This window comes from Leptopilina heterotoma, unplaced genomic scaffold (genome assembly GCF_015476425.1).
Source record: "Leptopilina heterotoma isolate Lh14 unplaced genomic scaffold, ASM1547642v1 Lhet_120, whole genome shotgun sequence".
Classification (NCBI taxonomy): Eukaryota; Metazoa; Arthropoda; class Insecta; order Hymenoptera; family Figitidae; genus Leptopilina; species Leptopilina heterotoma.
This window is the reverse complement of record NW_025110838.1, coordinates 380,913-395,887: the sequence shown is the minus strand read 5'-3', so window position 1 is coordinate 395,887 and position 14,975 is coordinate 380,913. Positions and strand designations below refer to the sequence as shown.

Sequence of the window (14,975 nt, the reverse complement as noted above, 5' to 3'; positions counted from 1 at the left end):
TTCCTTTAGAACACGTGCTCCGTTCTGAGTTATTTCGTCTCTGATGAGGACACGAGCGCGATATCGCAGAATTATTTTCAACCGGTTTCGCATCGTTTACCACAAAAACTCGCTCACAATTCCGAATCGAAATTCACCCGTGTGCCACAATGTTAGCTAGTCATACATCAAAATTTTCTGTCCAGAAACAATTCCCAACTCACGAAACTAATACACAATTTCATCCATATTTTTACGCACTTCAGAACACTTTTCTTTTATTCGATAAAAATTCACAATTTTTTCCCAATTATTCTCTAGCTACATAGAGAAAAAAAATCCAACACACGCGTTAAAATTTAAATTTCCCATTAAAAATAGAAACCAAAGAGGGGAGAACAAGAATATCTAATTTTGTCACTTAGACAAATGTCAGACATATGTGTATACACTCCACGATTAACATTAATACCGAGCAATTAATTTTTCTTACTAATATTATCACTAATGTTTTTAGATATGTTTAGATATTTTTAGATACTTTTAGATACTTTTAGATACTAGATACTTTTAGATACTTTTACATATTCTTACTAATATTCTTACTGATTTTTACTTGTCTTTTTACAACTCTTTTTAACAACTGATTTTAGAAATCTTTCAACTAGAAAAAAATGTCATATAAAAATAGAATTTAAGAAAAAATTGAAGGTAAAAAAATGTTGGTCCGTTTGAACGTTCACGGTGGCGTGAACGTTGTATATGTGAGGAATAAGGGAACTTTATCAAGTATAAACTATACAAGTTTTTGATGAACCTGCGCAGGCTATCCATACACCGGTATTATATAGTAGAGTATTAGAAGTTTGTGCTATAGGTAAAGTTGTAAAGAAGTTTGCTTGTGGTCTGCGAGACCAGACTTACGATAGGTGTCGTGTGTTTGCTGGGTAACAACAGTGGGGGGAAATCCCCACGCGAATAAGAAATATAGGTGGGAATACAGAATACATCACGCGGAAATGCATCAAAGATTTACATTCAGCTATATAATAATAATTCTATTCAGAAAAAGGAGAGAATTAGTTATGTATCTTTATTTGAAGAAAATTTAAACAGAAGAAGAACAGAACATTAGAGGAGCTAGAACGATTAAACTGTAAAAAGAATTACTGCCTAATGAGAACTAAGTATCGGTACGAAATTACAAATTGAAAAAGTAGATAACGTGTTAGTGTTTAATTCAATGAAAATAATTGCAGAATTATCAACAAACTGAGATTATAATACAAGAGTAACTGAAACTCATCGATTTTTTAATTAACAACAGCATGTGACTATGTTAGAAATTAAATTTTAATTTCTCGACCATTTTTCTCTTACAATATTAAATTAATTAAAATAGTTTTTTGCGTACAACACTGAAATATAATGAGGAAGGTCAGTGCAATGCAAAAATTTGAAAATTAAAAAAAATTAATTATTGTAAAACACTTTAAAATTGTCAGTTGTGAAGGTCATTTTTAATCTCACTTTTTTTAAACAATTTTAAAGTGATTAACAATAATTCATTTTTAAAATATAAAAACTTTTACATTCCATATAGTCCTTCTTTCTAGAATTAGTAAAAATGTTTACTAATTTGAATTAGTGACTGACTTTTTGCTTTTGAATTAGTGAATTTTACTAATAAATAGTAATTTCTACTAATTTATTAGTAAACTTCACTATTTCAAAAGCAAAAAGTCAGTCACTAATTAAAATTAGTAAACATTTTTACTAATTCAAATTTAGATAATTCCTTATTATATTTTAGAGTTGTACATTAAAAAAAAGCTTAATTTTTTTAATCAAGGTTTCCACAAAAAATTAATTTTGTTTTTTCCCTACCTTTTCCTTGATTTCCAAACAAAATTTAGATCTTTTCTCTGACCCTAAACAATATTCTGATTCACTCTAAAAATTATTAGATACTGAGAAAAACGTTCTATTACATCTATTTACGAATTTCCTTAATTGTAAAATTTTTCGGAAACATCAACTTCTTTTTTAAATAAATATTTAATCCTTATTATTTTTCCATAAAAATTAAGATTTTCAAAAATTTGAAATTCAAACCTTTTTGAAATTCAACAACTGAAAAGAATATTATTATAAAACATGAAGAAATCAATCACTCCGAGTCGATTTCTTCATGTTTTATAATAATTAAAGATGACCAAGTGATAAAATCAATATTTTAGGTATATAAAAATATTGGTACTGTAACTTCTTCAAAATTATTTTCATAATTTCAATAGAATTATTATTTCCTATAATTTTTAATTAAAAATCCTTCTTTAAATCAATTATTTTTAATAATTTTTGACAAAGTTCCTTGAGAATTTTCAAATACATTTCTTTACAATTCAATTTTACGAAATTTCATCGATTATTCGGAAATTATTTAATTAAATATACATTAGAAAATAAAAATTTTTAATTTTTAAAAAAATTTAATTAAACCTTTTCAAAAAAAAAAATAATTCTACAGAATTGTTAGTTAAAAATATAAAAAATTCAGATTTTCAAGGATTTTGATTTAAAACCTATTCAAAATTCAATTACTTCTAAATATTCATGCTATAATGCCTTTAATATTCAATTATTATCTAAAATTTTAACTAAAATTAATTTTTAAAATAATTTTTATTAGAAAATTCTACGAGATTTCAATTATTTAAATGCAAAAATAAACAATTTATTGAATATTTAAATGTTTCTTAAAATTGAATTCTCTTAAAAAATTTTATCAAAACATTTTTAAATAATTGATTTCTTTTGACTAATTTTAATAAAATTTATAAGAATAATCACATTTTTCGAGGAATTCGATTAAAATTGTTTTAAAATAAATATTTGAAATTCTGCGATGAGTTTTATTATTTATGAAAATAATTGAATTATTGCGAAAAAATTTATAAAAAATTTGTAATTAATTGAAGTCATGTGAAATTTTTATTATTTATGAATAATAATTAAATGTTTGCGTAGAATTTTATTAAAATAGTTGCCATTGAAAATAACTGAATTGAGGAAATTTTTTGAAAAGAATTGCAATTTTGCTGAGAATTTTATAATAATTTTTGAAAATAATTCAATTGCCGAGAAGAATTTTATTATTTATAAGGTACCTAATTGAAGTTTAAACGTGAATTGTTTCAAATTTTTGAACATAATATTGAATTTTCGACAAGAATTTTATTATTTTTGAAAATAATTGAATTTTTACGAAGAATTTTATTATTTTTTAAAGTAATTGAATTTTTTCGATAAATTTTATTAAAATTTAAAAAAAAAATTAAATTTATTCGAGGAATTTGATTAAAATTGTATTGAAAATAATTGACTTACATTGAAGAATTTTATTATTTATAAAAATAATTGAATTGTTCCAAGAAATTTTATTACAATTTATTAAATTAACTGAATTGCTCCGAGGAAAATTATTAAATTTTTTTAAAAAAATTATTGAATTCTTTTAAAGAGTTATATTATAATTTGCGAAAATAATTGAATATCTGCAATCATTTGTAACTTCTCATACTAATTTGGTGTTCAATTTTAACTGATTATGATTTAGACTTTATTAATTCAAGTGAGTTTCAATTTTTTTTCTTTTTTCGCAAAAAATGAATAAATTAAAAATAAACTTATTATTTGCAAAAAGTAACTAATTATCAGTAAAAAAAATAATTATTAGTAAAAAAAGCTAATTATTAGTGAAATCCTGAATATTTGCTTTAACAATTATAGTAAACAGTAACTAATTTTAAGTAAAATAGTAGGTAACTGATGAGATTAGAAGTAACTATCTGAATTAGTTAACAGAACTGTCATTTTGGTATCAAATTAGTTATTTTTATTTTTATCTAACTCAAATTTAGAGAGTAGAGAGCGTAGAAATAATCACTAATTCTAATTAATCTCATTTGTTAATGTACAAAACGTAAAAAAAACCATTTTTTCCTACCAAATTCCAATCAAATAAACAAAAAAATACAAATAACGATTGTTAATAACCTCGAAAACTGCGCGCATTACCCAAAATACGCGTGATATTCTTAAAAAATCAGAAGAAATACTACAAAAAAATATTTCTTTCATGCAAAAACAAACCCAGCTGTACACGTACAATAAAAATTTATTTAACATCAAAACGAATATATTATTTTAAAACACATTTTTTTATCGTTATCTATTTAAAAAGTTAAAATACACATAGCGGAAAAATGAAGAAAAAAACATGTTATCTGGTTCTTCTTCATTATTCAATGTTTTTCCTGTGACTGTGAAAGAATTTGTCATTATCGATTTTAATTCAACTTTATCGTATAATAATATACAGATAGATTTGAAAGGGGGACTAAATTTCGTATATTTTTCGAGACTATGTATAATTAATTGAATTATAAGCCTTCAGACACACTTCATAGTTATTAATAGAATATCGCGTGACTGATAAGGGTTTGGATATATGGAGGTTCAGTGGACAGTGGACACACCCTTTTATCGACATGATGACTCTGCTACCAGCCCTGAAGGTTGTCTATCTAGGAAGCGTAAGGTCAGAGACGAACATAAACGTACAGTTGAATTACTGATTCTATAAATTGATATTATTAATCTTTCCAAGACAAAAGTTCTACGACCTATATTATATTTACTTTGTCAGGGGTTAGTTCAAGAGTGAAATATTCGAATCTACAAGTGGTATATAGAATTTGAGAAAATATTATAAAATTTTATTCCACAATTAATAAAATAATTAAATAAGCAGAAAAATTTAAATGAAATATTTAAATAATTGAAATAAAATATTTTTTGTCTGACTAGAACTTTCTTCTACTACTGATTTCAAAAAAGCGATATTTTTGAAAAGTTTGTCTACTCGTTGCTGTCTTTTAACTAAAAGAAAAACAACAACAAAAGTCTGGATAAAAAGATAAAAATAATAGAAAAAATTTCGTGGAATTACAATGTTATGTCTGACTGTAACTTCCTTTTACTACTGATATCAAAAATACACAAATCAGAATTTTCAAAAACTACTGTCTGATTGTAACTTTTCTCGTAACTAAATGGTAGAATTAAAAAAACTAAATATGAATAAAATGCGTTTTACTACTTGTAGAAATGGCAAATTTATGTCTGACTGAAGTGCCTTTTACTACTAATACCAAAAAGCAAAAAGAAATCCGTAAAGTTTTGTCTGACTGTATCCGTCTGTTTTTACTAATCCTTTTAGAAATAAAACGAAATTTTTCCGTTTTATGAAAAAATCGAATGGAATTTCAATTTTTTGTCTGACTAGAACTACCTTTCACTACTGATATAAAGAAAATATTTTTGAAAAATTTGTCTAATTGTAGTTAATTTTTCGCTGGTGAAAAAAAACTATAAAAAGATGTTCGGTTAAACTAACTTTCACTACTTCTAGGAAAAATTCGAAATTAAATTTTAGTCTGACTAAAACTGCTTTTTACTACTTATTTCAAAAATAGCTTTTTCGTAAAGTTTCATCTAATTGTAACTTTTTTCCTAAATAGTAAAATTTCAAAAAAATTAACTCTGGACAAAACGAAGCTTTATTAGAAAACTCGAATAGAATACCAAACATGTCTGACTGAAACTGCCCTTTACTACTACTTGAAAAAAATCAACGAGAATTCGATACAATTTTCTCTGATTGTAACTGTCTTTTTTATTGACGGAAATATTAGAAACGATTCTCAATATAACAGATTTTTCGTAAAAAAATATAATTGAATTGCAGTTTTGCGTCTGACTAAAACTGTCTGGTACTACTGGCATAAAAAACAAAATTTCAGAAAACTTTTTCTAATTGTAACAGAGTTTTTCTATTGAAGATAAAATCACAAAAAAATTAAGTCTACTTGTCTGCTACTTGTGAAAAAAATGCAGAGAATTACAATTTTGTGTCTGACTGTGACTAGTCTCTTTACTACTTAAGCAAAAATCTGAGTTTCGGCAAATTGGGTCTGATTTTAATTTTTTTCGATGGTAAAATTACCAAAAAATTAAATGAAAATAAAAAGGATTTTAACTAGTTTTGAAAAATTGCATAGAATTACAATTCGATGTCTGACTGAAACGGCCTTTTACTACTAAAAACAAAAAACAGATTCTCCAAAAATTAGTTACAGTAGTTTTTTTTACGAAAGGATTAAGTTTAAAAAACGAGTAAAGTATTTTCTCTCTAAGAAAAATTACAAACAACATTTATTAAAGACTTCACCATTTTTCGCTCTTTTTTATAAAACAAAAAAATCGCCTAATTTATCTCTCGATTTTCGCCTTCTCGAGGCAATGAGCCGTTAAAGGCTATTTATACCGGAAAATAGTGGAAATGTCCCAAAAAAAATTTAGTTTACAATTAAAAAATATGTACCAACAGTAAAGAAAAACATTTTAAATGTATAACTTTTTCATATCGATACAACGAAAAATATATTCTTCCTTAAATCCGGATACAGTGTGACACAAAAAAAATGGAATAAATAATTGAGGAGTGCCAAGGAAACGGTAATTAATAGCGAGGATAATGGATCAAATGTGCTTTCTTAAGGGCGTTTCTTTTAACGAAGGTCTGACCATCGCCCACTTTCATGGCGCAGATATGTATAAACGTGCCAATAAAATGCCATGGTCATATATATATGTTCGCAACTACAATCATCTCATCCATCACTTTTCTTTTAACCACCTTTTTTTCTCTCTGACAACTTTTAATTGAAGAAGGGAACATTTTTTTCTTTTGAAAGCCAAATTATTGAACCAAATATTGTAAAGTCAATTACAATTAAGCCAAATATAAAGAAAATTTTTATTAAATCATATTTTGTGAAAATAACTTTTATTAAGCTGAGAATTTAGCTTCTGTCTTTATAAAAAACATTTCTAATAAAACAAATTTTGTAAAAGAATTTTCATTATTTTAAATTTTGCAATAATTTCTATCAAGCCAAACTTTGTAAAGAAATTTCTATTAAACAATATTTTGTAAAGAGAATTTCCATTATGCCAAATTTAGTAGAGATTTTTGTTTTTTTTTTCTTTGCAAAAATTGATAATAAACCAAATTTTGTAAAGATTATTTTGAAAAGGGAAATTCTATATTAAGCCAAACATTTTTGTAAAAGTTTCTATCAAACACAATTTTGTAAAGAAAAAAATGTTTTTAAACCAAATGTTAACAAAAATTTGCCTATTATCTTTGTTTAATTTTTATTGAGTCACAATTTGTAAAGAAATTTTCTATTAAACCAAATTTTCTAAGAAGAAATTTCGATTAAGCCAAATTTTCTAAAGAGAATTCGTACTGAGACAAATTTTCTAAATTACCTAAATAATATTCAAAGACCTACAGAACGAATTTGAAATCGAAAAACAAAAACCTTGAATTACCCTATTCCGCCTTATTCCAAACTTATAAGCAGTATTTACTTCAAATTAAATTTCCCACTTGGAATTAACTCAAGTTCGTATCGCCACATTTATTTTTTTCAGAAAAGAATACAATTCGTCATGGACAACTTTTTAGAAACAAAATTACAATCAAATTTTTCCAAAAAAGAAGACACTGTTTGGTCTGAAAAAAAATAAAATTTTACTTCCCTCCTCACTCTCTTTCTCTTTCAAAAACAACAGTTTTTCCTTAAAAAAAAGTGATTGCAAATTAAGAAGAAAAAAAGAGCGTAGACGAATTTGTTCCCTCAAGCAAAACGATGACCTTAATTATATTATAAAAGTGTTCGATAAACGGTCAACAATACTTAGTGAAACTTGATGCTGACCTTCTGTTCTTTAGTATTTGTTATGTTGCGAACCATCAAGGATAAATCCGCAAGTGACATTCGATTACTGTCTTCAATTAAAAATGTCACGATCAGGAAGAAGGTCAATGTACATTTTTCTTCTTTTTTTTTTGCATTTATCGCAAAATATCAATCTTTTATTTCCTATATATATGTATACGAACAGTATCACTCTCAAATTGTTCAGGAAGCTATTTATAATAAACTTATATGTATGAATGCAGAGCACGGGTGTCACAATCACTTTCCTTTTTCATGTACGATTCATTAGCATTTTTTTCGACATTCTCTCTCTCTCTCTCACTATTGTGGTTTTTTTAATGTCACGTATGCAAATACACAATGAATGGCAGATGAGAATAACAAATTATTCGCAAAATGGGAACAAAATCGTCAAACAAAACAAAAAAAAACAGAAAACAAAAATTTTCTTATTCTTGTAGTCTACTCTCTAAATTTGCATTAGTAAAAAGGTTTACTTACTTGAATTGGTGACTGACTTTTTGCTTTTGAATTATAGTAAATTTTATTAAAAAACAGTAATTCCTACTAATTTATTAGTAAAATTTACAAATTCAAAAATAAAATTTTAGTAATAAATAGTAGTTTCTACTAATTTATTAGTAAAATTTACTAATTCAAAAATAAGATTTTACTAATAAATAGTAATTCCCACTAATTTATTAGTAAAATTTACTAATTCAAAAACTAAGTTTTACTAATAAATTGCAATTTCTACTAATTTATTAGTAAAATTTAATAATTCAAAATCAAAATTTTACTAATAAATAATATTTTTTACTAATTAATTAGTAAAATTTACTAATTCAAAAGCAAAAACTCAATCACTAATTCAAATTTAGAAATGAGTAGAAAATTCAACTTCCAAATAAAATTCTAATCAAATTTCTACTGGATTTTTTTCATTATATCTTAATAATTTAATAATTCTTTATAAAATTTTTTTTCTAAATTTGAATCAGTTAAAATTTTTACTAATTGAAATCAGAGTCGGACTTTTTACTTTCTAATCAATGTTCCTGAAGTTCAACGCTCAAAGATAAAACTACTATTTTAGGTTTTTAGAGATAAAAATGTCACTAATTTCATTTCTTTTATTTACCCAAGAAGTTAGAATTTTTTCCGAGCATAATTTTAACCTAAAAACTGTTTTTTTTTTTGGTTTTGAGAAAAAAAAATGTTTTGAACGAAAAATAAAAAATTACGAACCATTTACGGACCAAAAAACTATAAAAATATAAACTATAAAACATGAAGACATCGATAACTCCGAGTCTTCGTAAATTATTCACTTAAATAAACATTAGAAAATAAAAACTTAAAATAATATTAAAAAAATTCAATTAAACTTTTTCAAAAAAAATAATTTCAAAATTCAATTATTTTTAAAAATTCACGCTAGGTATATTGCTTTTAATATTCAATTATTATCTAAAATTTTAACTGAAATTAATTTTTAAATAAAAATTCTACTAGAATTCAATTATTTAAATACAAAAATAACAATTTATTGAAAAATTGCATGTTTCTAAAAATTGAATTCTCATAAAGAATTTTATCTACAAATTCTTAATAACTGAATTCTTTCGATGAATTTTAATAAAATTTTTAAGAATTTTTTTTTAAGAAATTCGATTAAAATTGTATAAAAAATAATGAAAATTCTTGCAATTAGTTTTATTGTTTATGAAAATAATTGAATTCCTAAAAAGAATTTTATTATTTACGAAAATAATTGAATATCCGTAAAAATTTTATTATTTATGAAAATGTTTTCGAAAAAATTTATAAAAAAATTTGTAAATAAGGAAATTCCTGTGAAATTTTTATTATTTTTTGAAAATAATTAAAAGTTTGTGTAGAATTTTATTAATGAATTGAGGAAATTTTTTGAAAATAATTGAATTTTGGAAAAGAGTTTAATTATTTCTAAAAATATTTGAAATTTTGATGAGAATTTTCAAAAATTTTTGAACGTACTTGATTTTCTGCAAAGAATTTTATTACTTTTGAAAATAATTGAATTTCTGCAATCATTTGTAATTTCTCCAAAATTATCCAAATTATATCGTAAAATTTACGATTTTTGCATCCTTTTTGAAGCACTGATTCAAATCAGTTAAAATTCTAACTAATCTAAATTTACAAAGTTAATAAAATTCGTTATAAAATTGTATTAAACTTTTGCTAAATTTATCAAAAGAAAGTTTTCTTTAAAAAGTTCTAAATTGTTTTAAATTTAAAATTCAAGTTTTATTAAAAATATCAAATTGATCCAAAAATAGATCAATTTATGATTAAATCGATACATTTTTTTTATCAATTCATTTTAATTGTATATTTTTAAATTAATATAGTAATAGGTAGTAAATTAATATTAGAGTAATTTGTTCAAAATTTCATTTTTGGCATTAATGTTAGAAGTACAACTTTGTTTATTTCTTTTTTTTTCTAATCACGTTACTGAATTAAAAGTCTACGTACTTCTTGTCGTGATTAAGATTATTGACCACTACTGGCGTGAGTTAAGTTAACTCAATAAGCAATTAGTTTATTGCGCACAAACAAGACTAGACGTTATCGATGTCACACGTGGTTATGCACAATTGTAAGAAATAAAAAAAAGTCAATGTACCTGAAAATAAAATTTCATTTTTTTTTGGCAATAAATCAAAAAACTGCTTGATTCATATCTATTTGGTTATTTGATAATTACATACTATGTAAATAATCCTAAAATGTTAATTAAAAGTAAATAATGAACTAATTATTAGTAAATAATTTATTAATTATTAGTAAATAAATAACTAATTATTAGTAAATAAACAACTAATTATTAGTAAATGAATAACTAATTCAATTAGTCAAATTAGACTAAAAATTTTTTTAGTTATTTATTTACTAACAATTAGTAATCTCCTGCTGATAATTAATTATTTTCTACTAATAATTAAGTATTTTGTACTTATAATTAATTAATTTCTACTTATAATTAATTATTCTCTACTTATAATTAATTATTTTTTACTAATTGCTAAAGCAAAAAGTCAGCCACGATTTTATTAAAATTAGTGATTTTTAACGAATTCACATTTAAAGAGAAAAACTTTAAATAACCTTCAGTTATATTTCAATTGTTTACAATTAACTTATTTATTATTGTACAACGTAATTATATGAAGAAAACTAATTTTCAAAAATAATTTTAGGTGATTCACTAACTCTACTTGTAATTTGTGTAAACATCAAGATGTATTACAATCAAATAATTACGTATACGTTTGACACTCATGTAATTACGTACGTTCAATGTACTATAATAAATAAAAATTGAGATACAAAAAAGTTTACTTCCATTAAAAATAAAATAATAAACAAAAGAATTAAAATAAAATACTGAAAGAAAAAGAATTCAATCAGTTATCACAAGAAAATTATCTCGATCGAACATTTAGGAAATTCAGTTCAATGAACTGATAATTATTTCATTATTTCCCTGTCTTACTATAACTATCCGTTTCTACTTCGTAAGGACCACCGACCAGATCAGCAAGTGAAAATAGAAAGTTTAAGTCAGACAAGATAACTGACAATGAGAATACCATATATAATGTATGTACGTATAATATGTAACTTATATTTGTACAAAATAAAAATTACGTTATAAATTAATAAAGAAAATTTTAATAACCAAAAAAATTAATTTTTATAAAATAAAATGCGCAAAAGTAAAAAGCAATAAAATAGAAAAAAATAAAGTGCAATAAACTAAAATAAAAAAAATTAAATGCAAAGAAGTAGAAAGAAAAAAATTAGAAAAGAAAAAAGATATAAAACAAAATCCATTATAATAAAATGACCAAAAAATTAAATGCCAAAAAGTAGAAAGCAAAAAAGAAAAATGCAATAAAATAAGATAATAAGATAAAATGCAATAAATTAAAAACAAATAAAAAATGTAAAATTCCTATATAAAAAATTAAAAACAAAAACATACATAAAATAAAAATATAAAATAAAAATATAAAATAGAAATTAAATTCAATTAAACTGAAAAAAATATTTCTGCTTTGTAATACGAACGAAAATTTCGTTTCAAAACAAAAATTAAAAAAATTGAACAAAATTGAGAGAGAAAAAAAATTATTAAAATAAATAGGAAATTTTTTTTATAAAGTACAAGAATTACACTGTTTTGTGAGGCAAAGGCAAGGTGATTTTGTATCGCTCAACGCACACAAAAGGTTAGGTACGAACTCAATTTATAACCACTTAAAACGCCACTTTTGACCACTTAGATCCCATTTAATGTCATACCTTCTTTCTGTTATGAGCACAAATTACAATGGAGTCAGTGATCACGTAAAATTGCCAAGAAAAACAGATTCTTTAATTTTTCTTCCCTTTATTAAAATCGACTTTTCCCTAATAGACTTTAATCTTTATTTTATTATATCCTCAACGACACAAATTTAATTATACTCTCAATTTTTTTTTAAACAATAAATCACTTCAAAAAATTTAATTATATTTCACACGTGCGAATCAAATCGTATAAATGTGGTTATTGCGAAAGAATTATTACACGGAGAGACCGAGATTACTAATTTTTGTATAAAATCACACTAGAATTTACTATATTCACATTGCAACCACCGGAAATAAGGGGACTTTTTGTATTTTTTACTATTTTCTACACTAAGTCACTAATCCCGACAAATGTTCACCAAATTAGCAAAGTTTCTTACTATTTCGTCCAATAGTTCCAAACAACTGTAGTAAAACTCAGAAACATTGTGTACGTAAAATTACTATAGTCGTTGTAAATGCAGAAAGAAAGAGTGAAAAGAAAAAATACGGATTTTTGTCGCCGGTTTCCCGTCAATTCTTGACTAGTGGAGGTAAACTGGAAGGATTTTTACATACACAGACACACACACTCACACACTTATATATTTGTTGTTGGATAAATATTTGAAGACACACACATGTTTATTTCACTTATATGTATAGACGCGGTTAATTAATACACTAATACACAACTGCACGCACGACAACGAATTTCACTGAAAGTATACATCTTTGTTTCCTTATATATTGAATGATGAAAATTTACAGCACTTACGAGAAAGCAGTTTACTTTTAACAACTTATTATAAGACATACTTCTTGGGACAGGAATAAATGCAAAATTTATTAATTTATAATGGTCAATTTCTGAGATACCGAACGACCTACGTTTCACTTTATATTTAATTATTGTAGATAATATCCAAATTTATTTTACATACGCGAAACATAGTCACTGTCAATGATCGGAAGGCATCGGCTCATTTACGGAGATTGACGAGGTTAGCAACCAATAGAAATACAGGCGCCATATGACTGCACTCGCTAGCCACACTTGCTCACCAAAAATTACTACAGTGGATAGAAGATTTTAGTGGAAAATGTTTTCATTTGTCAGATTTTGTCTAATTAAATTAGAGAAAACTATAATCAATTTTCGCTACATTTACAACTCTTACACAAAATATTAAAACTTGCTATTTCAATGTAGCAAATTTATCTATTTCTTTTGTAAATTTATCTAATTCTGTAGTACATTATGCTAAAAGTCCCCTTATTTCCGGTCATTGCAACCGTTTTTAGTAATTTTTACGAATGTGGGTCTCTCCGTGTATAATTTTCATGTAAATTAAATTTACATAAAAAAAATTAACCAATTAAATTAATTTTTACGTAAGCTTAATTTAACAAAATTAAAAAGTTAATTAAATTAGTTTTTCCGTAAATTTAATTTAAAGAAAATTAATTATTTCTTAATTAATTATTAATTAAATTAATTTTATGCAAATCATTTTTTTTATGTAAATTTAATTCACATAAAATTAATTATTTATTAATTAACGAAATTCATTTTATGAAAATTAATTTTTACTTTTTTAAAACTTTTCAAAAAATAAAATTATGTCACACAGTTTCAAAAAAAAAACCTGTTAAAATTTTTTCCAGTAGATTTTTTTCACGAAATGCGACAATAATTTAAAGTATTTTAAATACTTGGAAAATAATAAAAAATGGCCATAAATTAAAGTTTATGTAACGTTTATGGAATTGTTTTTTTTTTGTACCGCTTATTAATGATCTCTCTTAAGATTCATTGTACTTCTCATTATAACGAACCTTCCAGCAATCGCGCGTCAATTTGAATTTATAATCAATGCATATTAATTTAAGAACAATATATTATGTGTGAATTGAAAATAATTCACTTTTACATAATTTTTAGAATTTCAAATTCAAAAAATTTTTGCATTTCAAGTATTTTGACATGAAACATTTTATTTTAAATTTTAATTTGAAATGGAAAATTTAATTTCAAATATTAATTTGAAATGGAAATTTTCATATTAATTTAAAGGGAAAAAAAATTTTATTTCTAAAATGAAGTAAATTGGCGTAAAATTCTCAAAAAAAAAAAATGAAATAGAATTTCTCGGAATTATTTACTCACAAGATAAAATAATTGAAGGAAATGCAACATCCTAGTTGAACGATTCCAATCCTTTTCATCTCATATAATAATTTCATTATCAAGTTTCTCGGACTTACCTGAAAAAGAAATAAGATTATTTACATGTAATATAAAATTTTGTCTATAGCATCAAGTTTACAAATATATGTATAGAATAAAGAAATAAAATAACAGGAATAATTTTATAAAATACACTTAAATATATATATGTAATATTCATCATAAATACATAAACATCAAGGACATTTTAGAATGCTTCTTATTGCAAAGTAGGATATCATTTTAAAGTTAAAGTAAACAGAAATTATTTTTATAAAAAAAAACTATTTTATCTGTTACATCACTTTTTGCATAATGTAACATTATATTTTCACAAAAGGTATACATGTAAAAATTTCGACTTAGATAATATATATATATATATATATATAATATTCTTCAAACAACTTTCAAAGTACAGTTTGTAAAAATTATTATTCATAATTTTTGTATTAACTTTGCATTTTATATTAACTTTACAACTAGTTGTTAAGGAGAAAAAAAATATTAATTTTTATAATTCA

At 23.9% G+C, this 14,975-nt stretch overlaps 1 protein-coding gene across 2 annotated transcripts in view; it reads right to left on the bottom strand.

Annotated features, from left to right (window-relative positions):
* The window catches only part of LOC122510787, a 171,377-nt gene that overhangs the window by 127,198 nt on the left and 29,204 nt on the right, over positions 1-14,975 (bottom strand). The gene's annotated exons all lie outside the window — the stretch shown is intronic.